Below are 24,083 nucleotides of genomic sequence, written 5' to 3'. Positions count from 1 at the left end.
AATCACAGTGGTCTCCAGGGGAAATGATGGGTAGAACTTTACACTCAGTGGCCAGAATTTACCTACCGCACCATGTCACCGCCATGCGTGGTCATGTGACAACCACTCAATTATGGAGAAGAAGGGGCTTGGGAGTTATACTTCCTAGATTTCAAATTCAGATCCTTGCTCTTTTCTGGAGGACATAACATGATACTCCATCACATCACTTAATCTCTTACAGCTTTGCCTTCTTTACCTGGAACATGGAACTCTGAATAATACCTCCGCCAGATGGTGCGTGACTTGTGGGTCATCGTCACAGATCCAACAACATGCATGAGCTTCGAAAGGTAAGAAGTACCAAATATTTCCAAGGCTTTGTGTCATGATGGCATGAATGAACAAAGTACCTGACCTCAAGAAAATTAAATTCTGTGCCAGCAGTGGCTAAGCACAGCACGGGGACAGAATGGTCTCCCGGTCACTAGGCATCTAACAAAAGGCCACAGTTCTTTGCTTCTTTTTATCCCTCCTGTCCCCTCAGAATTGCTGCTGCTTTAACCATCTACAGGCCTTTCTCTTAGTTCAAAGAGATCAGGAATATTTGTTTTATTTTGAACCACACCAGAGACTAGGCAATAGATCCCCTTTCCATGATTTCTGGTAATTTGGAAAATAAACATGACTTGAGAATTGGGATAAGTATGGAGCCTTCAAAAATAACAAGAAGTAGTTTTTATGTGCCTTCTATGTATGACAAAGTATACATAAAGCTTTAATTGAAGTAATAGAACTCTTTAGGTTATAAGATCCAAAAGGCTTACCTAAACTTTTATGAGCAAAAAGGTAATTTATTGGTTCATGAAAAAAAATCATTCCAGTAACATCCAGCTTCAGGCATGGTTGGATCCAGGAGCTCAGTTAGTATCATAAGGATCCAATCTTCCTCCCTTCAGGGTATTGGTCTGTTTTCCTCCGGTTGGCCTCCTTCTGAATTAGGTTCTTCTCTTGCGGTAGTAATACGGATGCCATCTGTTCTGAGCTGATGTCCTATTCTTTTAGTAATTTCAAGTGAGCATCCCTCTTTCCCTGAAAAGTACAATAAAGTAACTTGAGTTGGGCCTTATTTAGCCTGATTGGTTTGGGTTGGGTAATGTGTCCATCCTTAAGCTGATTAACTGTGGTCAGGAGATGAGTTTTGTTTTGTTTTTGATTGGCCAGACTCAGGGTAAGCACCTATTCTTGAAGCCAGAGATGAGTACTCAGTACCCATTCAAATCACTTGGACTGAGAGAAGAAAAGCCAATTCTGTAGGAGAAAGTCAGGGGGCGTGAAATGGGTGTCGGGTTTTCCAAAATCTCAGATGCCTCATATAAGTGTCACATTTAGTTCTCAGTAGTTCCACAGATCAGTACTAATAGTCCTCGGTTAGATGAAGAGGCAGATGCTTTTGAGTGGTTAACTCACTTGCTCAAGGCCACTCAGCTAATAATTGGAGAAGCTGGGTTTGGGTCTGGATTTGGCTGTGTTCTTAGCCATTGCCCTCTAACCGCCCCTGTTCTAGCATTCGCATCCCACCCTCTTTTTCCCCACTTCCCTTCCCATCCTCCCCAGGACTCATCACATCCCATTAGCATCACTGGTGCCTGGTTTCTCCGAATGGCACACGCAGCAGTGGAGCAAAGGCGGCTCAGCTCACAGCCCTGTTAAAGGAAATCTTTACTAAACCAATACGTGGAGTCTGCCAAGCCATTGGTCTTTCCAGCTTCCCATCCAGTGGCCTGTGCTCAAGGGTAAAGCGAGGGGCTATAAATCACTGAAAAGGTTCCCTTTGACACATTTCCACAGCTGGAATGTGAAACAAAGTGTTGTTTACTTTGTTTAGCACCACACTTAGTAAAAATCAAAATGTCTACAGAGGCCTTCTCTGTAGTAAATTATTAGGTAATTAACCTTAATGCTCCCTGCTCTGAATCACCAACTTACTTTGGCTCTGGCGCCATTGAGAATATTTCTCAGGCATCGTAATAGATGATTGCACCACGGCTTAATGTTAAGCACAGCAAAGTTTGAACACAGTGGAAGGGATTTAGCATGGATACATTCCAGAAGGAGGAGGGAAGGGCTTTGCGTGCTGTTGAAGGGAAAAGGCAGACCTGCAAGGTGAACATGGAATTGACAAAATGGGGAGGGAGGTGTTCTTTTAAAGCAATCTCAAACTCAGCCTTTCTTTCTTTCTGCCGGCAAGTTTAAGCCCTTCTCCCGTCACGCTTGGGCTGTTTTAATAGAGAACTTCCAAATGGTCTCTTTGTCTGTCTCCTCTCCTCTCCAGCCCATTGTACCAGATTAATCTTCTTGAAGCACAGATTTATAACAGCGCCGGATTCATAAGTCTTAGTGGCTCCATCGTGCTAATAAACAACTCTCCTTCGTGTGAATGCAAACACCTTCGTGTGAATTTTGGGTTCTTCCTCCAGCTAGCTTTCAAACCCCCTCTTCTCTCATGGCCCCAGTTCAATGCCTTTGAACACCTGACCTCCTCCTGCCCACCCCTCCCGGGCTTCTAATTCTGAGCCCATGCTCCTTCCTGGGGGTGGGAAGATACGAGACGGCAATGGTTAAGAGCAAAGACGCTGGGGCGAGACTGCGTGGACTTTAAAGCCTGCTGTGCTAGTTGCTGATTGTGTCTCCTTGGGCCTGTTAGTGGATCTCCCTGGGATCAGTTTCCTCATCTATGATGTGGGAATGCTAATAGAAATGACATCAGAGGGCCATGGAAAAGATTCAGTGAGATAATGCATGAACATACCTAGAAAATTCCTCAGTGCTTTTTATATTTTAGCAAGTCACCCAAACTCACATTTCGATCCCATTGTGGCTTATCATGTCCTTAGAACTACACCCCCTCTCCCACTGGATTCTCAGCTTCCAGGAGCTAGGCCAGCATGGGGTGCTGGGATCTGGGGAATGGGTGCAGGGTGGGCAGAGAGATGGGGTGGGAGCCTGAGTCAGTGGGATGGGGATGAGAGACAGCCAATCAGAGCAAGAGGCTTGGGAAGAAGGCAGGACCAGGAGGAGGAGCTTGGTGGAGCTCCTAGAAAGGTGAGCACAGAGGTGGTGCCTCTTATGGGTCTATCTTTAGCTGTTGATAGCAAGGCTGCTGATAAAGGAGCTGAAAGAGGGAGACCTGTGTCATCATCATGCATCCAGTGCTTTTTGTCTTTTGTCTTTTTTTGTTGTTGTTTCTATTTCTTGGGCCGCTCCTGCGGCATATGGAGGTTCCCAGGCTAGGGGTTGAATCGGAGCTGTAGCCACCGGCCTACGCCAGAGCCACAGCAACGCGCGATCCGAGCCGCGTCTGCAACCTACACCACAGCTCACGGCAACGCCAGATCGTTAACCCACTGAGCAAGGCCAGGACTGAACCCGCAACCTCATGGTTCCTAGTCGGATTCATTAACCACTGCGCCACGACGGGAACTCCCCATCCAGTGCTTTTTAAAAAATGATTCTAATTGTGTGACAAAGACATATATTCTCCACCTAACAAGTAAAACATCCCATGTAAATTTAAAGTTTCCTTGGACCTACTCTCCCCCTCCTTAGAGATAACTTCTATTATGAATATACTTCTAGAATCATCTGTGTACATATACATGCCCACAGGAATTACAGAGAATTTTAAAAAAATGTTTATATATGTGACATCATGCTATTTATACTGTCCAAGAATTTTTTTTTTCCCCACTCAATGATAGACCTGGGAGATGTAATAATGTATATGAATCCATGAGTTTTTTCTTCCCCATGGTCCACTATAATGTAGATCTATTATACATCTCTCATTTCTTAAAAATAGCTACATAGCATTCTATACTGTGACCATGTCACTGTTGATTCAGCCATTGCCGTGTTAATCAGAGTTAGGGTTGATCAGTATTCTTTTTGCATTTCAGCTCTTATGCCAAAGCATCCGTTCTGATTCCTACTACATTAATTTATTTCTTGAATTCAAGGGTTTGTTGAACATCTATTAGGTGCCAGGCACTATAATAGCTGTTGGGGACATTGTAGCATCCTACTATGACTAACTCTACAGGCAACTGATTTTGGAAGCAAGGATGTTCTCAGGTTAAGTTCAGGGGTGTTTCCACTTATACTGGGCAGGTTCTGACATTGACGTGCAAATAGTCAAAGTCAGGTAGTGTCAGGATTATTCTTGAAAATCCCTTGCATTGTTTTTTTTTGTTTTCAGAATTTTTCGGTTGGGTTTTTTTTTCTTTTTTTGTTTTTGTCTTTTTTAGGGCCGCACCTGCGGCACATGGAAGTTCCCAGGCTAGGGGTTGAATTGAAGCTGCAGCTGCTGGCCTACGCTATAGCCACAGCCATACCAGATCTGAGCCTCATCTTTGACCTATACCACAGCTCTTGGCAAATGCCAGATTCTTAACCCACTGAGCAAGGCCAGGGATCCAACCTTTGTCCTCGTGGATGCTGCTCAGATTCGTTTCGGCTGAGCCACAGTGGGAACTCTGACTGTTCAAAGTTTTTATATGCAGTTTTCTGTGACAAAGGAAAAGATACGTGGAGAATTCTATAATAGTTCTCTTGCCATCAGGGTTTATTTTCCTTTTTCAAATGCTAGGCCTCCATAACTTTAATTCAGGTGTGTGTGTGTGTGTGTGTGTGTGTGTGTAAAAGAAATCATGAGACCTACCTTGGCAGGGTTGAGGTGAGAGATGGTATGTGGTTAGTTGACAGGTTCTCAGATTACCTATAACTGGAATTTGCATACATTGAATGGTTCCACTTTGTAGAAAACCCTCACAGGAGCCAAGGACAAGTTCATAAACTTAGAGAACTACCCCATCAGTCACGGGAACCAGCCCTCAATTGTTATATATGTGATGATTCTTCTTGAAAACAAAGGTTTTTAGTGTTTTTTGGCTGTGAACCTTTCAAAATTAGAATTTTCTGTTTGCTGTTCCCCAGAGCAAAAACTAAGTTTCTGATGCCCAGAGATACAGCTTTCTCCCATGTCCATTTCTTAGATAACATTCTCTGACGTTTCGGAATTCCTGGAATTCATGCAAGTGAAATGAAAATAAGAAAGTAAAGATTGGGTTTTTATCCCAGAATGATTTGAACCCAATTATTTTCTCCTTTCCTTAAATTTCAATGGCAAAAACGAAAAGACAAGTAAAAACAAGTAAGTTTTTGTTTTTTTTTTTAAAGTCAGTTTTAATCCTAATGGAGAAGATGATTTTTGGGTGGAGTTCCCATAATCAGAATAAAGATACATGTGGATATTAGAAAGGCAGACTTAGGTCCCAATGTTTACATAGGTATGGATTATCTGTGAGGATGTGCCAGACCTGTTCTGAGCTCTCTGACCTGTGTTGTCTTGTTCCATCTTCACTGAGAGTCACCTCTTTGACCTCAAATTACTAATATCACCATCCGTTTTCTTTTTTTTTTTTTTTTTTTGGTCTTTTGTCTTGTTATTGTTGTTGCTATTTCTTGAGCCGCTCCCGCGGCATATGGAGGTTCCCAGGCTAGGGGTCCAATCGGAGCTGTAGCCACCGGCCTACGCCAGAGCCACAGCAACGCGGGATCCGAGCCGCGTCTGCAACCTACACCACAGCTCACGGCAACGCCGGATCGTTAACCCACTGAGCAAGGGCAGGGACCGAACCCGCAACCTCATGGTTCCTAGTCGGATTCGTTAACCACTGCGCCACGACGGGAACTCCACCATCCGTTTTCTAGAAAACTTACTATCTATTCATTGTTTTTGGCAAAGGGAGGAGAACAGGAATCCTCTAAGTCTTTCTCCTACTTCACTTAATGCATTCGCCTCACCCTGAATATGAATGATTTGGTGAAAAGAATGAAGACAAAGAAAAGGTTTGGAAAATAAGAATGGGTAGCCACATGGCTGATAGCACTGTGTCTTGCAAATGCCATGGATTGGGCTGCATTTTCAAATCATGAAAGTTGTTTATTTTGACTACCACCAGCACTGCATGGGACAAGTCTATGTGTATGCCTCTTTGTCAACATGTTTGAGGAGCATTACACGTTACATATCAAGCAGTGGTTCTGCATAGAATCTGTACATTTTACATCTTAAGAGATACTGTCCAAATGCCCTCCTGTCTTATCAGCAGTCTGTGAAGGCACATGCCTGCCTAGAGTCTCCCATTGCCACTCTGTTGAGTGTTGTTGCTCTCTTGTTGTGGTGGAACGGAGCCAGGAGTGGTCGTTCAAGTGGTTTTGTTTCATCTGCACCGTTTGCACTTTCACAAGTAGAACGAACGCCCGCATTACTTATGAAATTTAAACTTCCTTTAAAAAATACACTTAAAAACATGTCCATGTAATTGATGTTCAAAGGTGGCGCTCAGGGTGGAGGGGTGGCCGTCTGAGATGTCCCCACTGGGATGGGGAAGAAGAAGCCAGGTCAGGAATGAGAGTTTAAGGCTGAGACCAAAGACTGGTGCATAGACTGACCTTGGAGTCAGGGTTCTGCCGAATCGAGATGCTGAGCCAATAGCAGAAAAGATATCAAGTTGGGAAAGCCTGGAGAGGAAGAACAAAGTCTGAGAGCAGATTACAAAATCACCAGCTGTAAGGTTTGGTGAGAAAACACGGCAGGAAGTTAGGAAAGGTGCAGGGAGTTCAGACAAATTCACGTGGCTGGAGCTTCCCTGTTGCAGTCAAGAGAGGAGAGCAGGGGAAGAAACGTCTTATAAAAGGAAGTCTGAATCTACCTCACTGGCGTTAAAAACACAGATCTCTGCATTAAACAGATGATGTCACTGATGTCTGAGCAATTTCTCGCAATGTCTCTTTTTATTCCCTTCATAGAACTGAAACCGATTTGTAATTATACATTTTTGTCTTCCCTTCTGAGCCTCCCATGTCTAGTCTAGGGGTGGGAAGAGTTTTCAGAAAAGGGCCATCTAGTAAATATTTGAGCCTTCGTGAGCCAGATGGGCTCTATCTCGGCTATTCGACTCTGCCATCAGCTTGGAAAAGCAAGTAGGGGCCACACAGAAGTGAATGGGCATGGCTGTGTTACAATAAAGTTTTATTTAAAAATACTAGACAGTGGGCTGATTTGGAGCACTGGGCTGTGGTTTTCTGACCCCGGCCTTAGCCCCATTGCTATTAGAGCTAATAATAGTACTGTTCTCCTCTGTTGATTTGAGGATTGAGTGAGAACATGCAGGTAAACTGCTGAGGAAATAAAATTCCTATCTTATGGCAAGACAAGAAAAATTTGAACATAAAATTTTCCTCTGTCCATTGGGCCTCCTTCCTCTTCTTTAGTGTGTATCATGCATCTGAATCAACCAGATCTCCGTAGGAGTTAGCCTTCCCTTTTAATCTATAAAGGGTCACGACTCCTTAGAAGATAACCTTCCTTCTTAATCTTGTAAGGGGTCACGAAGACCCATGACCCCACTTGTGTTGTAAGTGCGCTTCTGAATTGTTTAAACTGTTCATAAGTCACTTGACAGATAACCTTTTGTCTCAAAACTTACATATAACTATGCTTTGACCTCTAAAGGGTGGAACTCAGAACTTTCTGAAAGACTGTCTCCAGGTTATAATTTCCAGGTTGGCTGGAATAAAATTTTCCATTTCTTTCTTAGACTGACTCTTGATTAATTTTTTTTTCCTTGAGACTACATGGTTCATTGCTTGGCATATAGCTTTGTTTTTTTTTTTTTTTTTTCTATTTTCTTAATTAGTCTATGGCCATACCACCCTGTACATGCCCGATCTCATCTATTTTCTTAATTAATTTTTTGGTAAATGTAAGTTAATTTTGTTATGATCACTGTAATTGTTTTTTATAAGCCTGTTTAATGTATCTGCTCCTGAAAATGTTGGTTGGGTCTTGTCCCTTGTCATGATCCCTACCTGTGGGTCACTCATTGTCATGGAATTAATTCTAAGCTCTTAGAATTCCCCCCCCCCGAGTTGCCCAAATGATTTTAATAAAGACTAAACATATCCCTTAGAGAAAACCAATGATTCTCCTTGATAATCAAGAGTACCAAAGAGGAGTTCCCATCATGGCCCAGTGGTAACAAACCTGACTAGTATCTGTGAGGGCTCGGGTTCGATCCCTGGCTTGGCTCAGTGGGTTAAGGATCCAGCATTGCTGTGGCTCTGGTGTAGGCCAACAGCTACAGGTCTGCTTTGACCTCTAGCCTGGGAACTTCCATATGCTGCAGGTGTGGCCCTAAAAAGATCAGGGGAAAAAAAAAGCGTACCAAAGAACTGAGTTTGCTAATTGTTCTTGGCAGAGGACATTACCTGGCATTTGATCTTTAGATAGACCTTGTGCAGTAAATGGATTTCAGATTCAATTGGGAAGCTCAGTGATGTTACGGAAGCATAATAAAGACATCACTTGCCCAGAACCCCCTGAGGTTAGAGTGTCCTAGAACGGATTAAAAGCTGTTTCACTGAGTGTTACTCCTCAAAGCACATGAATATTCTGATGAATACGGCTGTTTGAACTGAACTACTTTTTACGTAGTAGCTTGATTTGCTGTTTTGATAAGTCTGATGAAGCACGTTTGAACATTAGCAGAGACTTAGCAGGCACTCCAATTTGTTTGTACAATTTCCCCCAAATTGTGGGAATTATCCTCTCATTAATACCGTTGTTGGCTGTTTGGGCTCAGGCATGTAGTGAGTGCATTGTAATTAGGATAAAATTGGAAACAAATGAACAGATTGGCTAATCATCATAAGCAGATTTGCTCCAGAGTCATTTTACACCCGCATCAGGGTGTAGGAAAGAAGTTGGGGGTGCCTGAGGACCAGGCTTGAGTCTGATCACACTTGAGTTTGGTACTTTATTGTGACGTCTGTATTTGCAGTGTTTGGTCTCTTTTGAGAATACAGCAGAGGGTCATGCCACTGGCCCTGAAGAAGGGGGGTTGAGAATCATACCGAAGGATATAATCCCTCCAATGAAGAGAAGATGTCAGTTAGAATCCCTTGAATTCCAAGGTGAAAAGCTGGGAAATTGTCTCAGTTGTAGCTTTTCTCTGGAGCAAAAGATTTGATGTCCAATTAGGGTAGCCGCCAAAAGTTCGTTTTGGAAACCCCACTTTTACATCCAAACTCATGGTTAACTGTAGTGGTTTGGCATGGTGGAGGCTGTAGGGGTTGACAGATGGAGGATGAAACTGTAGGACCAGTGGAAATTAACTGAGGTGTCTTAGGCCTCAAGTAAATAAAAGTGAATAGGGTGGTTGACTTGTCCTGGTTTGTCCAGGTTTCTCTTAGTTTCAGCTCTAAAAGTACCAGGTCCTGGGGACAACCTCAGTCCCAGGCAAACTAGGACGGTTGGTCACCCTATCTGAAAATGAGGCATGAAACACAAAATATCACTGAAAGAATGAAGATCCCCAAGGAGGGAGGGTTTAGCTTGGTGATGCTGGATGAGTTACTGAACCTCTCTGAGCTTTTGTGAGCTCATCTCTAGAGCGGGACACTATCATCTACTTTGCAGAACAATTGTAAGGCCTACAAATAGGGTATGAAATAGGCTATCAGGGTTTGTGATATAAAGCTGAAAGCACACAACTCAGATTAGGACTCAAACCCAGAGGCTGGGACTCGAACCCGGCCAGAACCCAGCTTGGGACTTAAACTCACTGTTTTTTAGTTAAGAATTACACACCTGTTCCCAGGACGTACTGAAGTTCATGTTCAGACTTACTGATGTTCTGTGTCTCAGCACAGAAGGAATTCGTTGGGAGGCAAAGTAATAGGTCAGAAGCAGGTTTATTGATATCGACAGAGTTTGGGCCATCTCAGAAGGTGAGAGGCCCCGAAGTGGTGGTGAGTTTTTATGGGATAATTTCATAGATTAATAAATGGGAGGATTATTCCAACTATTTTGGGGGAGGGAGCGAGGATTTACAGGAATTGGGCCACTGCCCACCCTTTGGCCTATTGTGGTCAGTCTTGGAACTGCCAAGGCTCCCGTGAGCATGTCATGTGGCTGCTAATGTGTTACAATGAGCACATAAGGAGGGTTGAGGTCCACTGTAAATCGAATCTTCTACCATCTTGGACTGAGTTGATTCTGACCAGTCTTTGTTGTGTCCTCAAGGGCTATGTCATTCTTTTAAGGATTGTGCCTTGGAGTTCACATCGTGGCACAGTGGAAACAAATCCAACTAGCATCCATGAAGATGTGGGTTTGATCCTGGCCTCGCTCAGTGGGTTAAGGATCCTGCATTGCCACGAGCTGTGGTGTAGGTCACAGAGTTGGCTTGGGTCTGGTATTGTTTTGGCTGTGGTATTGGCCAGCAGCTGTAGCTCTGATTGGACCCCTAGCCTGGGAACCTCCATATACCATGGGTGTGGTCCAAAAAAAAAAAAAAAAGAAAAAAGAAAAAAAAAGCTTATGTCTTGCTTTCTTCCCTCCTGTTTTCAAAGCCAAGAAAAACAGCCTGCACCTGTTTTGCTGTCAATAAAAATAGCCCTGAGGAAGGAAATTATATTGAATTGGGAAAGGTGTATAGGTATTTATGTGTATATGCTTTTAGTTAGCTCTTTCCTTTCCATAAACATTGGTGTATCAAATGCTGTGTTTTTTTTGTTTGTTTTTTTTTCATGAAGCTTATTGTCTCCAGGGAAAGATAAATACCACAGATGGAAAATGCAACTGTGATAAGGCTGCAGAGAAGAATGGCCTGATGCTGTGGGAACTGTTAGTGGGAAGATTTGCCCTGGTTAGGAGGCAGTTAGAGGTAGCTCCTCTAAGGAGCTGGGGACTGAGGCCCAAAGAGAAAGAAGACCCTTCTCAGCAGGGAAAAATGTAGGTGTGCTGTCAGAAGCCTGATGAAAGAAGAAGAATTCCAGAGGTATCAGGGGAGAAAAAAGCGATGAAAGGTGCTGATGGAGGGAGGCAGAGCCAGATCACATGGACCTTACAGAGGTGGGGAGCAGGGCAGTAGGAAGGCGATGAACTAGAATTAGGTGAACAAAAAAACAAAACATTTGAACTTGAATCTAATCAAGCCTCTAGATCAAACTACTAGGCTTCAGGAAATAAGAGGGAGAGAAGAATGGGATAAATGCCACCTCAAGGAGGTGACCAGCCAAATCCAAACCGTGGGGGCATTCTGCAGGACAAATGACCTGACTGACAAATCCATGGCTCAAAAAACAAGAAGTAGGGAAATTAATATAAAATTTAAAAAGCCCTAAATGCAATTCATGGACTTTTTAATCAAACAAAGCAACTGTAGAAATACATGATTGAGTTAATTGAGGGGAAATGTGAATAAGGACTCATAGATGATATTAAGAAATTTCTAATATTGATAAACATGAAAATAATATGGTGATTATGGTTTTATAATGCCCTATTAGAGATTCATACTGAAGAATTCTAAGAAGTAAAATTACATTGGGGCTTTGCCTTAAGATTCTCTGGCAAAAAAACGTACAGAAGATGGAATTTATAGGTGAAATAACTAAATAAAATAAAAATTGGTGAATGATTATAATTTTTTTTCTTTTTGGCTATATCCGAGGCATAAGAAGTTCCTAGGCCAGGGTTCAAACCTGTGCCACAGCAGTGACAATGCCGGCCACGAGGGAACTCCCTATAATTTTTGAAACTTAGACTTACTGAGGTTCTTTATAGTATTTCTTCTACTTTATGTTTAAATATTACTGTAGTACAAAGTTAAGTTTAGAGTTGGTGATAGAAAGATGGTAACATGATCAGATCTCTGCTTTTAAAAAGTTTCTTTTGGAGTTCCCGTCGTGGCGCAGTGGTTAACGAATCCGACTAGGAACCATGAGGTTGCAGGTTCGGTCCCTGCCCTTGCTCAGTGGGTTAACGATCCGGCATTGCCGTGAGCTGTGGTATAGGTTGCAGATGCGGCTCGGATCCCGTGTTGCTGTGGCTCTGGTGTAGGCCAGTGGCTACACCTCCGATTGGACCCCTAGCCTGGGAATCTCCATATGCCGCAGGAGCGGCCCAAGAAATAGCAAAAAGACACACATACACAAAAAGTTTCTTTTGAGAGTTTTCTGGTGGCCTAGTGATAGCTGTTAATGATCTGGTGGTATTACTGCTATGGCTTCAGTCAGTACTATGGTGTGGGTTTGATCCCCGGTCTGGGAACTTCCACAAGCATGCATGCCGTGGCCAAAAAATATTATCTGGCCAAATTTTTGAAGCATTTGTTGGCTGAAATGCACGAATTTCTGAATGACAAACAGACTCATTCTAGGGTAAGTGATGACTGGGCAGAGATGGAAACTTTTATTTAATTAAAATACAGGGGGAGAGGAGTAGAGAAAGGAGACAAATTTGATTAGTTGATTGTTCATCTAGAGAGATTTGGCATCCAGGCATCTTCTCCTGCTTCTTCTGGAAGCAACAGCTCATTTTCCTTCAGGAATCTTGCCCCTATATATTCATGCAGACTCCACCATGCGTCCCTGGGAAGGTGTGTAACTCAGAGTTGGCCAGTTAAACCCTGGGTACCACAGAGACTGTTATCCTTTGAATCAGTGAGAGTCAGACCTGGGACTTTAGCTGCAGCTCTTGGGAAGGGAGCACTTGTCTCCTACTGGGCATCCTCAGCTTTGAGGATGGGAATCTAGTGTGGCTGGCAGCTCATGGGGAGAATGTCTGGCTGAGATAAAAAGTGACCACAAAGGAAAGCAGCCTGGGGTCTGGAGAGAGAGAGAGATAATTTAAACTCTGAGGATCAGGATTCAGACTCTGGATCCAGCCAGACCTGAAGCAAAGATATATTTAAACTTCTTTGTTTTTTAAAAAAAGATTTTAGGAGTTCCCATAATGGTTCAGCAGAAACAAATCTGACTAGTATCCACAAGGATGCAGGTTCAATCCCTGGCCTCACTCAGTGGGTTAAGGACCCTGCATTGCTGTGAGCTGTGGTGTAGATCAAAGATGCGGCTCAGATCTGGTGTTGCTGTGGCTGTGGTGTAGGCCAGCAGCTACAGCTCCAAATTGACCCCTAGCGTGGGAACCTCCATATGCTGTGGGTGTGGGCCTAAAAAGCCAAAAACAGTTTTGTTTTGTTTTGTTTTTTTAATTCAGATATAGTTGATTTACAATGTTGTGCAAATTTCTGCTGTACAGCAAAGTGACCCAGTCATACACATATACCCATTCTTTTCCTCATACTGTCTTCCATCATGTTCTGTCCCAAGAGACTGGATACGGTTCCCTGTGCTGGATAGCAGGACATCATTGCTTATCCATTCTAAATGTAATAGTTTGCATTTACTAACCACAAACTCCCAGTCCAGCCTATTTCCCCCCCCCCTTGGCAACCATAAGTCTGTTCTCTATGTCTGTGAGTCTATTTCTGTTTTGCAGATAGGTTCATTTGTGCTATATTTTAGATTCCACATATAAGTCATATCACATGGTATTTGTCTTTCTCTTTCTGACTGACTTCACTTAGTATGAGAATTTCTATTTGCAGTCATGTTGCTGCAAATGACATTATTTTATTCTTTTTAATGGCTGAGTAATATTCCATTGCATATATGCACCACATCTTATTTATCCATTCATGTGTCTGATGGACATTTAGGTTATTTCCCTGTCTTGGCTATTGTGAATAGTGCTGCAGTAAACATAGTGGTACATGTATCGTTTTTAATTATAGTTTTATCTGAATATATGCCCAGGAGTAGGATTGCTGGATCATATGGTGGTTCTATATTTAGTTTTCTGAGGAACCTCCATAATGTTTTCCATAGTGGTTGTACCAATTTACATTCCAACCAGCAATGTAGGAGGGTTTCCTTTTCTCCATACCATCTTCAGCATTTGTTATTTGAAACTTTTTTTTTTAATTTCAATTAATCAATCTCTCTCTCTTTCCTTTGGCTAATTTCAGATGTGTTTCTTTCACTTGCAAATGGACCCATTCTGAATAAAACAAAGTTCTAGAAAAGTTGTGTAGCTTTGCTACATTCATAGCTATACATAAGCTCTCCCTGTAAGCAGTTCCGAGATTCCTTTACAGCTTTCTTGATATCTGCCAATAGCTCAATTTCTATTTGATGACCAGCCAATGTTCTTCTCACTATAAGTTTTTCACAATTTCAAACTTAGATGCTCACAAACTACTTTCTAATGGCAACCCAGGTATTCTGTTGAAATCATTGTATACGGTAATTAATAATCTGCAAGATAATTGTAGTTAATTTTAAATTTAAAATCCATCATGCAAAACGAGCCAGAGCAGAGTGGAGCTACCAACAAAAGAAATGAATCAGAGTGTGAGAGAAGCTGCACACAACCCCAGAAATAAAAATGTGCAGGTTTCTCAGGGAATCATCATTGTCTAGATTTTTACTTGTAATTATAATTTAATTATGAACCTACTTTTGCAACGTTTTAAAAGTACATAGTTAACATTTAAATACTTCCCGTATAATTATCTGTTATTGAACCTGCTCTTTATGGGGTGGTTGCTGCATAAATTACTGTGCTTTGTGTAAAAATATTTTTTTACTTCAATTTGACTTAAAATAAGGCAGATCATTTGAACACCATTTAGTGGCTCCCCAATATTACATGGCTACCTCAAGCCTGACCATCTTAAAGAATGGAATATAGGAGGTACCTCTTGGCCTGATGGCATTGTACCTGCTGAGGTGCAAGTTTGATCTCTGGCCCAGGACCTTCCTTGTGCTGCAGGCATGGCCAAAATAAAATAAAATGAAATCAAATGAGACAGAATGAAATAAAATAAAATAAATAAAATAAAAATAATGGATTATAGATGAGCTCTGGGTTGTGTTAACGTTGGTGAAGGCTGTTTCTGGAAACCCAGGAGATTTTCCTTTTTCTTTTTTTCCCTAACGATTTACTTCTTTCCTCATTGTTCCTCCTGAGACATTCCTAGAGAATACATTAAAAAACTGCTTCAGGTACCTGCCAAGACCCTTCGGCCTCATGGAAGAAAAGTCATTGAATATTTGACTAAGAGTCTGCTGTGACTTCCAAGGGCCTGTTTTGGGCCCTGGTGGAGTAAGGGTAGATAAAGAGTAAGTGCAGATGTTCAAGGACTGTCTCGGCCTGTCTTTTTTCATTTAAACCTCCTGCAGACCCTGAAGGAATGCAATAACAAGGTATATTCTGATATGGCCCCATTTTACAGACCAGGAAACCAAGGCCCAAGGTTGGCCACTTGCAAAAGGTTGTAGGGCTGGGGGAGCTGGACCAGGATCCAGACCTCAGCAGTGTGTCTCCAGAGACCATACATCTAATAGCTGCATTGCCCCAGCCCGGGGGGTTGATGGAAGATGCTGGGGCCACCACAGGGGCCACTGCGGAGAACAGAAGGCCCTGAAGAGAGAGGAGCGGTACTCCAATGTGGCCCGTGGATGGCTTTTTAGCACTTGTGTTCCAAGAAGGAATAGTAGACCAACCCAGGGGAGATTGTTAGGGAGTGTCGGGGGCTCTCGGCCTCTTGGGTCTCCTCCTGCTCCCCTGGGGCAACCAGGTGGCAGGTAGGATGTGTTTTGCAGCTGTTAGCACTGCAGGTGGAGTCACTGGTGCTGTTGCCTGTATCTGCATCCTCTGTTTTCCAGAATCCCCAGGACTTGAGAATACACCCAGGTATGGAACATCCTGTTAAGGTCAAACTGCTTTTACTGTTAATTTCCTTTATTCATGTCTATAGATCAATTCAAGTTAAATACTGTCATAACATCTAAACATAATCTTGTAGATAATGATTTCATTTCAAGTTGTGAAAGAAAGGGATACCATCTTTTTCTTGTTTTTGGCTCTACCTGCAGCATGAGGATATTCCCAGGCCAGGGATTGAACCCAAGAATAAGCAGTGACCCAAGCTACTGAGGTGGCAATGCCAGATCCTTAACCATTAGGCTGCCAGGGAACTCTGGGTTGCTGTCTTTCAATTGCATTTGGGTCCATGTTATCCCTGCAGCTTCTCAGACCGGAATTTATTTATTTATTTATAATGATTTTTAGTTTTTCCATCATAGCTGGTTTACACTGCTCTGTCAACTTACTACTCTACAGCAAGGTGACCCAGTTACACATACATGTATACTTTCTTTTTTCTCACATAATCATGCTCCATCATAAGTGACTAGATATAGTTCCCAGTACTATACAGAAGGATCTCATTGCTTACCCATTCCAAAGGCAATAGTTTGCATCTATGAACCCCAAATTCCCAGTCCATCCCACCCCCTTCCCTTCCCCCTTGGCAACCACAAGTCTGTTCTCCATGTCCATGAGTTTCTTTTCTGTGGAAAGGTTCCTTTGTGCCATATATTAGATTCCAGATATAAGTGATATCATATGGTATTTGTCTTTCTCTTTCTGACCTACTTAGTATGAGAGTCTCTAGTTCCATCCACGAAGCTACAAATGGCATTATTTTGTTCTCTTTTATGGCCGAGTAGTATCCCACTGTATACATACCACATCTTCTTAACCCAATCATCTGTCAATGAATATTTAGGTTGTTTCCATGTCTTGGCTATTGTGAATAGTGCTGCAATGAACATGAGGGTGCATGTGTCCTTTTCAAGGAAAGTTTTTTCTGGACAGATGCCCAAGAGTGGGGTTTCTGGGTCATACGGTAGTTCTATGTATAGTTTTCTAAGGTATCTCCATACTGTCTTCCATAGTGGCTGTACCAGCTTACATTCCCACTGATAGTGCAGGAGGGTTCCCTTTTCTCCACACCCCCTCCAGCATTTGCTATTTGTGGACTTATTCATGATGGCCATTCTGACTGGTGTGAGGTGGTATCTCGTGGTAGTTTTGATTCGCATTTCTCTAATAATCAGGGATGTTGAGCATTTTTTCATGTGCTTGTTGGCCATCTGTATACCTTCCTTGGAGAATTGTCTATTCAGGTCTTTTGCCCATTTTTCAATTGGGTTTTTGCCTTTTTTTCTGTTGAGTTGTATATGTTGTTTGTATATTTTAGAGATTAAGCCCTTGTCAGTTGCATCATTTGAAACAATTTTCTCCCATTCTATAAGTTGTCTTTTTGGTTTTTTATTATGGTTTCCTTTGCTGTGCAAAAGCCTGTCAGTTTGATTAGGTCCCATTGGTTTATTTTTGCTTTTTTTTTTTCCTGTTGCTATGGGAGACCGATCTGAGAAAACATTTGTAAGATTGATATCAGAGAATGCTTTGCCTATGTTCTCTTCTAGGAGTTTAGTGGTGTCTTGTCTTACATTTAAGTCTTTCAGCCATTTTGAGGTTATTTTCATGCATGGTGTGAGGGTGTGTTCTAGTTTCATTGATTTGCATGCAGCTGTCCAGTTTTCCCAACACCATTTGCTAAAAAGACTGTCTTTTTCACATTTTATATTCTTGCCTCCTTTGTTGAAGATTAATTGGCCATATGTGTCTGGGTTTATTACTGAGTTCTTTGTTCTGTTCCATTGGTCTGTCTGTCTGTCTTTTTTGGTACTAGTACCACACTGTATTGATTACTGTGGCTTTGTAATATTTCCTGAAGTCTGGGAGAGTTATGCCTCTTGCTTGGTTTTTGTTCCTCAGAATTGCTTTGGCTTTTGCAGTTCCATACAAATTTTTGGATGGTTTGTTGTAGTTCTGCAAAAAATATCATGGGTAATTTGATCAGGATTGTATTGAATCTGTAGATTCATTTGGGTAGTATGGACATTTTTACAATATTAACTTTTCCCACCCAAGAGCATGGAATATCTTTCCATTTCTTTGGATCCTTTTTAATTCCCTTGATTAATGTTTTATAGTTCTTAGCACATAAGTCTTTCACCTCCTTGGTCAGGTTCATTCCCAAGTATTTGATTTTTTGGGGTGTGATTTTAAAAGGTAGTGTATTTTTGTATTCCTTTTGTAATATTTCATTGTTAGTATATAGAAATGCAACTGATTTCTGAATGTTAATCTTATATCCTGCTACTTTGCTGAATCTGATGATCAGTTCAAGTGGTTTTTGGGTTGAGTCCTTAGGGTTTTCAATATATAGTATCATGTCATCTGCATGCAGTGACAGTTTTAACTCTTCTCTTCCAATTTGGATACCTTGTATTTCTTTTGTTTCTCTGATTGCTGTGGCTAGGACTTCCAGTACTATGTTGAATAAAAGTGTTGAGAGTGGGCATGCTTGTCTTGTACCAGATTTTAGTGGGAAGGCTTTCGGCTTTTCTCCATTGGGTATTATATTTGCTGTTGGTTTGTTATAAATGGCTTTTATTATGTTAAGGTATGTTCCCTCTATGCCCGCTTTGGTAAGAGTTTTTATCATGAAGGGATGTTGGACTTTGTCAAATGCTTTCTCTGCATCTATTGAGATGATCATGTGGTTTTTGACTTTTCTTTTGTTAATGTGGTGTATGTCATTGATTGATTTGGGTACGTTGAACCATCCTTGTGAACCTGGGATGAATCCCGCTTGGTCATGGTGTATGATCTTTTTTGTATATTGTTGGATTTGGTTGGCTAAGATTTTGTTGGGGATTTTTGCATCTATATTCATCAAAGATATTGGCTGATAATTTTCTGTGTTGGTGGTTTCTTTGTCTGGTTTTGTTATTAGGGTGATGGTGGCATCATAGAATGTCTCTGGGAGTGTTCATTCTTTTTTAACCTTTTGGAAAAGTTAAAGGAGGATGGGTATAAACTCCTCTTTGTACATTTGGTAGAATTTGCCTGTGAAGCCATCTGGTCCTGGACTTTTATTTGTAGGGAGTGTTTTTATGACATATTCAATTTCATTTCTAGTGATCTGTGTGTTCAGTTGATCTATTTCTTCTTGATTCAGTTTTGGCAGGCTGTAAGTCTCTAGAAAGTTGTCCATTGCTTCTATGTTGTCAAATTTGTTGGCATATGATTGTTCATGGTATTCTCTTATAGTTTTTTGTATTTCTGAAATATCCATTGTGATTTCTCCTTTTTCATTTCTGATTTTGTTTATTTGGGTTTTTCCTCTCCTCTTTGTGGTGAGTCTGGCCAGAGGTTTGTCAATTTTGTTTACTTTTTCAAAGAAACAACTCTTGGTTGTATTGATTTTCTTTTTTTTTTTTTGAATCTCTATTTATCGATTTCCTCTCTGATCTTTATGATTTCCTTCCTTCTGCTGACTTTAGGTTTTGTTTGTTCTTCTTTTTCTAATCCATTTAGGTGGTGGGTTACGTTGTCAATTTGAGATTTTTCTTCTTTTTTGAGGAAGGCCTATATTGCTGTGTATTTCCCTCTAAGCATGGCTTTTGAGGCATCCCATAGAGTTTGAGTGGTTGTGTCTTCATTATCTTTTGTCTAGAGGGATTTTTAAAATTTCCCTCGTGATTTCCTCATAGACCCATTGGTTTTTAGTAGCATGTTGTTTAGTCTCCATGTAGTTTTGTTTTCATTTCTTTTCCTGTGGTTGGTTTCTAGTTTCATGCCATTGTGGTCAGAGAAGATTCTTGAAATAATTTCTACACTCTTAAATTTGTAGAGGTTAGCTTTGTGCCCCAGTATGTGATCGATCCATGAGAATGCTCCATGTGCACTTGAGAAGAATGTATATTCTGTTTTTTGGATATAATGTCCTGAAGATGTGAATTAAGTCTATCTTTTCTATTGTGTCCTTTAGGATCTCTGCTGCTTTATTGATTTTCTGTCTAGAGGATCTGTCCATTGATGTGAGTGGGGTGTTAAAATCTCCTACTATGATTGTATTCCCACCAATTTCTCCTTTTATGTCTGTTAGTATTTGCTGTCGGTATCTGGGTGCCCCGATATTAGGGGCATATATATTGACGATTGTAAGATCCTCTTCTTGAATGGATCCTATAATCATTAAATAGTGTCCTTCTTTATGGCCTTCATTTTGAAGAGTATTTTGTCTGGAATGAGTATTGCCACTCTTGCTTTCCTGTCCTGTCCATTGGCATGAACTATCTTTTCCCATGCCCTCACTTTCAATCTCTCTGTGTCCTTTGCCCTGAGGTGAGTCTCTTGTAGACAGCAGATTGTAGGTGTTAGCGATTTTATCCCACCTGCCACTCTGTGTCTTTTGATTGGAGCATTCAGTCCATTGACATTTAAGGTAATTATTGATGGATATGTCTTTATTGCCATTTTAAACCTTGTTTTTCAGGTATTTCTATGTTTCTCCTTTGCTCCTTTCTTTTTTGCTTGGATGATTTACACTTATTTTTTACTTGTGTATGTTTCTTTTTAGTTTTTGTGAATGTAATGTTTGGTTTTGATTTGTGGATGCCCTGTTCTTTAAGTGTGTTTACCCCTTCTTGTATGTGCTTGCTTTAGCCAGATAGTCATATAGGCTTAAGCACATTATTAAAATAAAATTTAAAAAAGAATTTATATTTTCTTACTTTCCTTTCCCACATTCTGTGATTGTGAAGTCTTTTCTTTTTTTTCTTTCTTTTTTCCTTTTTTTTCTTTTTTAGCATCTTCATGTTTAGATCTGTATGCTGGCTCATTTAAGTGATTGCTTTCCAATTGTGGTTTCCTCCATCCTATTTCTTCTTACTTCTTTTTTTTTTTTTTACTTAGAGAAGCCCTTTCAGTATTTCTTTTAGAATGGGTTTAGTGTTGCTGGACTCTTAGTTTTTTTTTGTTGGAGAAATTCTTTATTTCCCCTTCTATTTTAAATGATATTCTTGCTGGATAGAGTATTCTATGCTGCAATTTTTTTTTTTTTCCTTTCAGAACTTTGAATATATCTTGCTACTCTCCTCTGGCCTGTAGTGTTTCTGTAGAGAAATCACCTGACAGCCTTATGGGGGTTCCCTTATAATTAATGCTGTGCTTTTGTCCTGCTGCCTTTAGAATCCCCTCTTTGTCTTTAAGTTTTGCCATTTGTATTATAATATGTCTTGGTGTCGGCCTGTTTAGGTCGAACTTGTTTGGGGCCCTCTGTGCTTCCTGTGTCTTGACATCTGTTTCCTTTAGATTGGGAAAGTTTTCAGACATAATTTCTTCCAATGTATTTTCAATCCCCTTTTCTTTGTCTCCTCCTTCTGGAATTCCTACTGTGTGTAGATTGGCCTGCTTTTTATTATCCCATATGATCTCTTATATTGCTTTCTTGTTTTTTCATTTGGTTTTCTATCTGCTGTCCTGCTTGGGTGATTTCCATGATTCTACCTTCCAAGTCACCAATTCGTTCCTCTGTCTTATTCATTCTGCTCTTTAGTGCCTTTAGCTCCATTTGCATCTCTGCAAATGAATGTTCTAATTTTTCTATGTTCTCCTTATATTTTCTAGTTCCTTTCTTAAGGAATCTGCATCACTGTTTATATCCACTCTGCATTCCTTGATATTCAGCCTTAATTCCTTCAGTAGTTTCACTTCCTCCCTTTTGAACTCAGTGTCTCTCAGACTGCAGAGGTCTGTTTCGTTGTTGTCTGCTTTAGGTGAATTCTCCTATTCTTATAACTGGGAATGATTCCTGAGCTTCTTCACCTAGCTTATGTTTTTCTTTTTTCAGTGAGTTTAGGGAAGCCAAACTATAGTCTTGGAGGGCTACTTCTATGCAAGCGCACCCCTTTGTATTTTGTGGGGGAGTACTATTTATTTTCGCATGGGAGTTTGGGTATTCGCTGTTTCATTCTTTGGTGTGAGCAGGCTGTTATCCCTAGGGTGCTGAGTGTGTTTCCAGGGAGATGGAGGCAATGGGTAGGGCTCATAGTCAGTGCCTGGTTTCTGGGCTCTTAACAGCAGCAAGGACCTACAGGAAGGTGGCACAGGCTACTCCTAGTTGCAGGGCCTTGGGAAGTGGTAATGAGCCTAGGCTGATTAACAAGGTGCCCAGAGCATTTTGCGGTGTCAGCAGCAGGGTGTGTGAGTTCCCAGGGGACTGAGAGCAATAACAGGTAGTGTTCAATTGCAAAGCCCTCTTCTGAGGTGATTAGAGCCTCAAATGGTGCCTGTTCAGGGACCCCCCAAGTTGTAGCAGGCCATGCCCACCTCTGGAGTCAGTGATAACTGCGGTGATTTGCCCCCGCCAGCTGCAGACCATTCAAGAAGCATCCTTTCTCACGTAGCCCACACAGAAGGTGCTGCACAGGGTGTTCCTACTTGCAGGATCCTGGGAAGTGACAGAGATCAAGCATGTGGGCACTGCCCAGAGCATGCAGCAGAGGTAGTAACAGGACTGGTGTGCTACCAGGAGTGCAAGAGCAACAACAGGTGGTGTTTGGTCACAGTACCCTCCTCTGTGGTACCCTTGTGATGACTGGGGTTGCAAATGTTGCCTATTCACAGACCCCTAATGCTGGCAGGCCATGCCCACCTCTGGAGTCCGAAATAACTGTGGTGATTTGCCCTCGACACCTACAGACCATGCAAGATGCACCCTGTCCTGCTTAGCCCACACAGGAGGTTCTGCCCCAACCGCTCCTAGTTGTAGGGTCTTGGGACAGGACAGTGATCAAGTGTCTGGGTGCTGCTCAGAGCATTTGGCAGTGGCAGCTGCAGGAAGGTGTGTTTCCAGGACAGTGAGAGCAACAAAGTGTGGTGCTTGGTTGCAGTGCCCTTTTTTTTTTTTTTTGCCAACCCCTGAGGTGACTGGTGCTGCAGGTGGAGCCCACTCACAGGCCCCCAGTGGTGGCAGGCCACGCCTCCTCAGAGCTGAATTTAAAGCCATGGAAACACAAAAAGGCAAGTGCCTTTGTCAAGTGCCTGCTGTGTGCAAGGCATCATGTTGAGTGTTTACCAAATACGAGCTTGTTTTCAACAGATACCCAGGGATTAATTTTATCCCCATTTTGCAGGTGAGAACACTGAGGCTTAACTAACTTGCCCAACTCATTGGTGGCACTGGAATTCTAGGCAAGGGCATCTGATTTGAACGTGCTTGCTAATCAATACTAAAGTAGAGAATTGGGAGTTTCTTGGTGGTTCAGTGGGTTAAGTATGTGGTGTTGTCACTGCTCTGGCATTGTTTGGAATTTCTGCTTACCAAGGAATGAGTGGGTGCGGCCAATAGAACAAAATGAAGTAAAGGATTGTGCCCGTCCAGGTGTGTAGGTGAGGTTAGGACAGCACCTTGAGTCCCCTCTTCTCACAAAAGACCCAGGTGAGGCTGAGACCAGACAAGAAGACACCCAGACTGTTCCTTTCTGGGATAGTTACCAAGAGAAGGACACATGGCCTATGAGCAAGGGTGCCCTTTGAAGTCCAAATCTATCAAAGAGGAAACAAGCCATGGGAGCTGGAAGAGCTGGTGATGGATGGAGGGGGCCTGGGTACCAGAGGCGGAGCAGAAAAAAAGCAAGAATAGGAACAAGAGGGAAGAAATCCCCAGTCCGGGCCAAGCGTGTTGATGAGATGAGGCCTGCGCTCTGCAACACGAGGGCTCCCTCCTCTCTTTTCTCCCACAGGGTCCCCTTTCTCGATCCCTCCCCCTCCACCCCGGGCATGAGGGCTCTTCAGGGAGCAGTGCCAAGTGCTCCCTACCTCCCGAGGCCTTGTCTGCCTTCCTAACAATCTTCTACTCTCTTCCCTGGAAGATTCCAGTTCAGACTTTATTACAGCACCTGTGACCATAATCCTGTGTCTAAGCTTTCCCAGTGGACATGGGAGGGACGAAAGGTAGGTTCTGTTGCTTTTCCATTTGTGTCTACCCAGTACTGATGAGGTGCCTGCATGTGGCAGGTGCTCAACAGAATAAGTGAGTTTCCATCTTGCCTGGTTTGCCCATTTCCTGTGTCCACCTGCTGGAAGAAAATAGCCCTGAGAGTAGGGGCTTGGTTTGGTGTGTCATCCCCATGATCTAGCACAGAGCCCTAAAACTGACATCCACTAGGTACTTAATAAATACATGATGAATAACAGAAGCACTCTTTTCCTTTAGACATCAGTCAGGCTGGAAAGTTTCAGTTTGTTTTTACCATGAAAGGATTCAGCCCATGCAGTCACTTTAGGGCACAGACTCACCCACAAGAACCAAAGGGAAGTGGAAACAACGCAAATGTCCATCAATGGATAAGCATGTGTGGTCCATCCATACAATGGAGTTATTATTCAGCCATAAAAAGGAAGGAAACACTGATTCATGCTACGA

This window comes from Sus scrofa, chromosome 17 (genome assembly GCF_000003025.6).
Source record: "Sus scrofa isolate TJ Tabasco breed Duroc chromosome 17, Sscrofa11.1, whole genome shotgun sequence".
Classification (NCBI taxonomy): Eukaryota; Metazoa; Chordata; class Mammalia; order Artiodactyla; family Suidae; genus Sus; species Sus scrofa.
Note: the sequence above shows the minus strand (reverse complement) of the source record.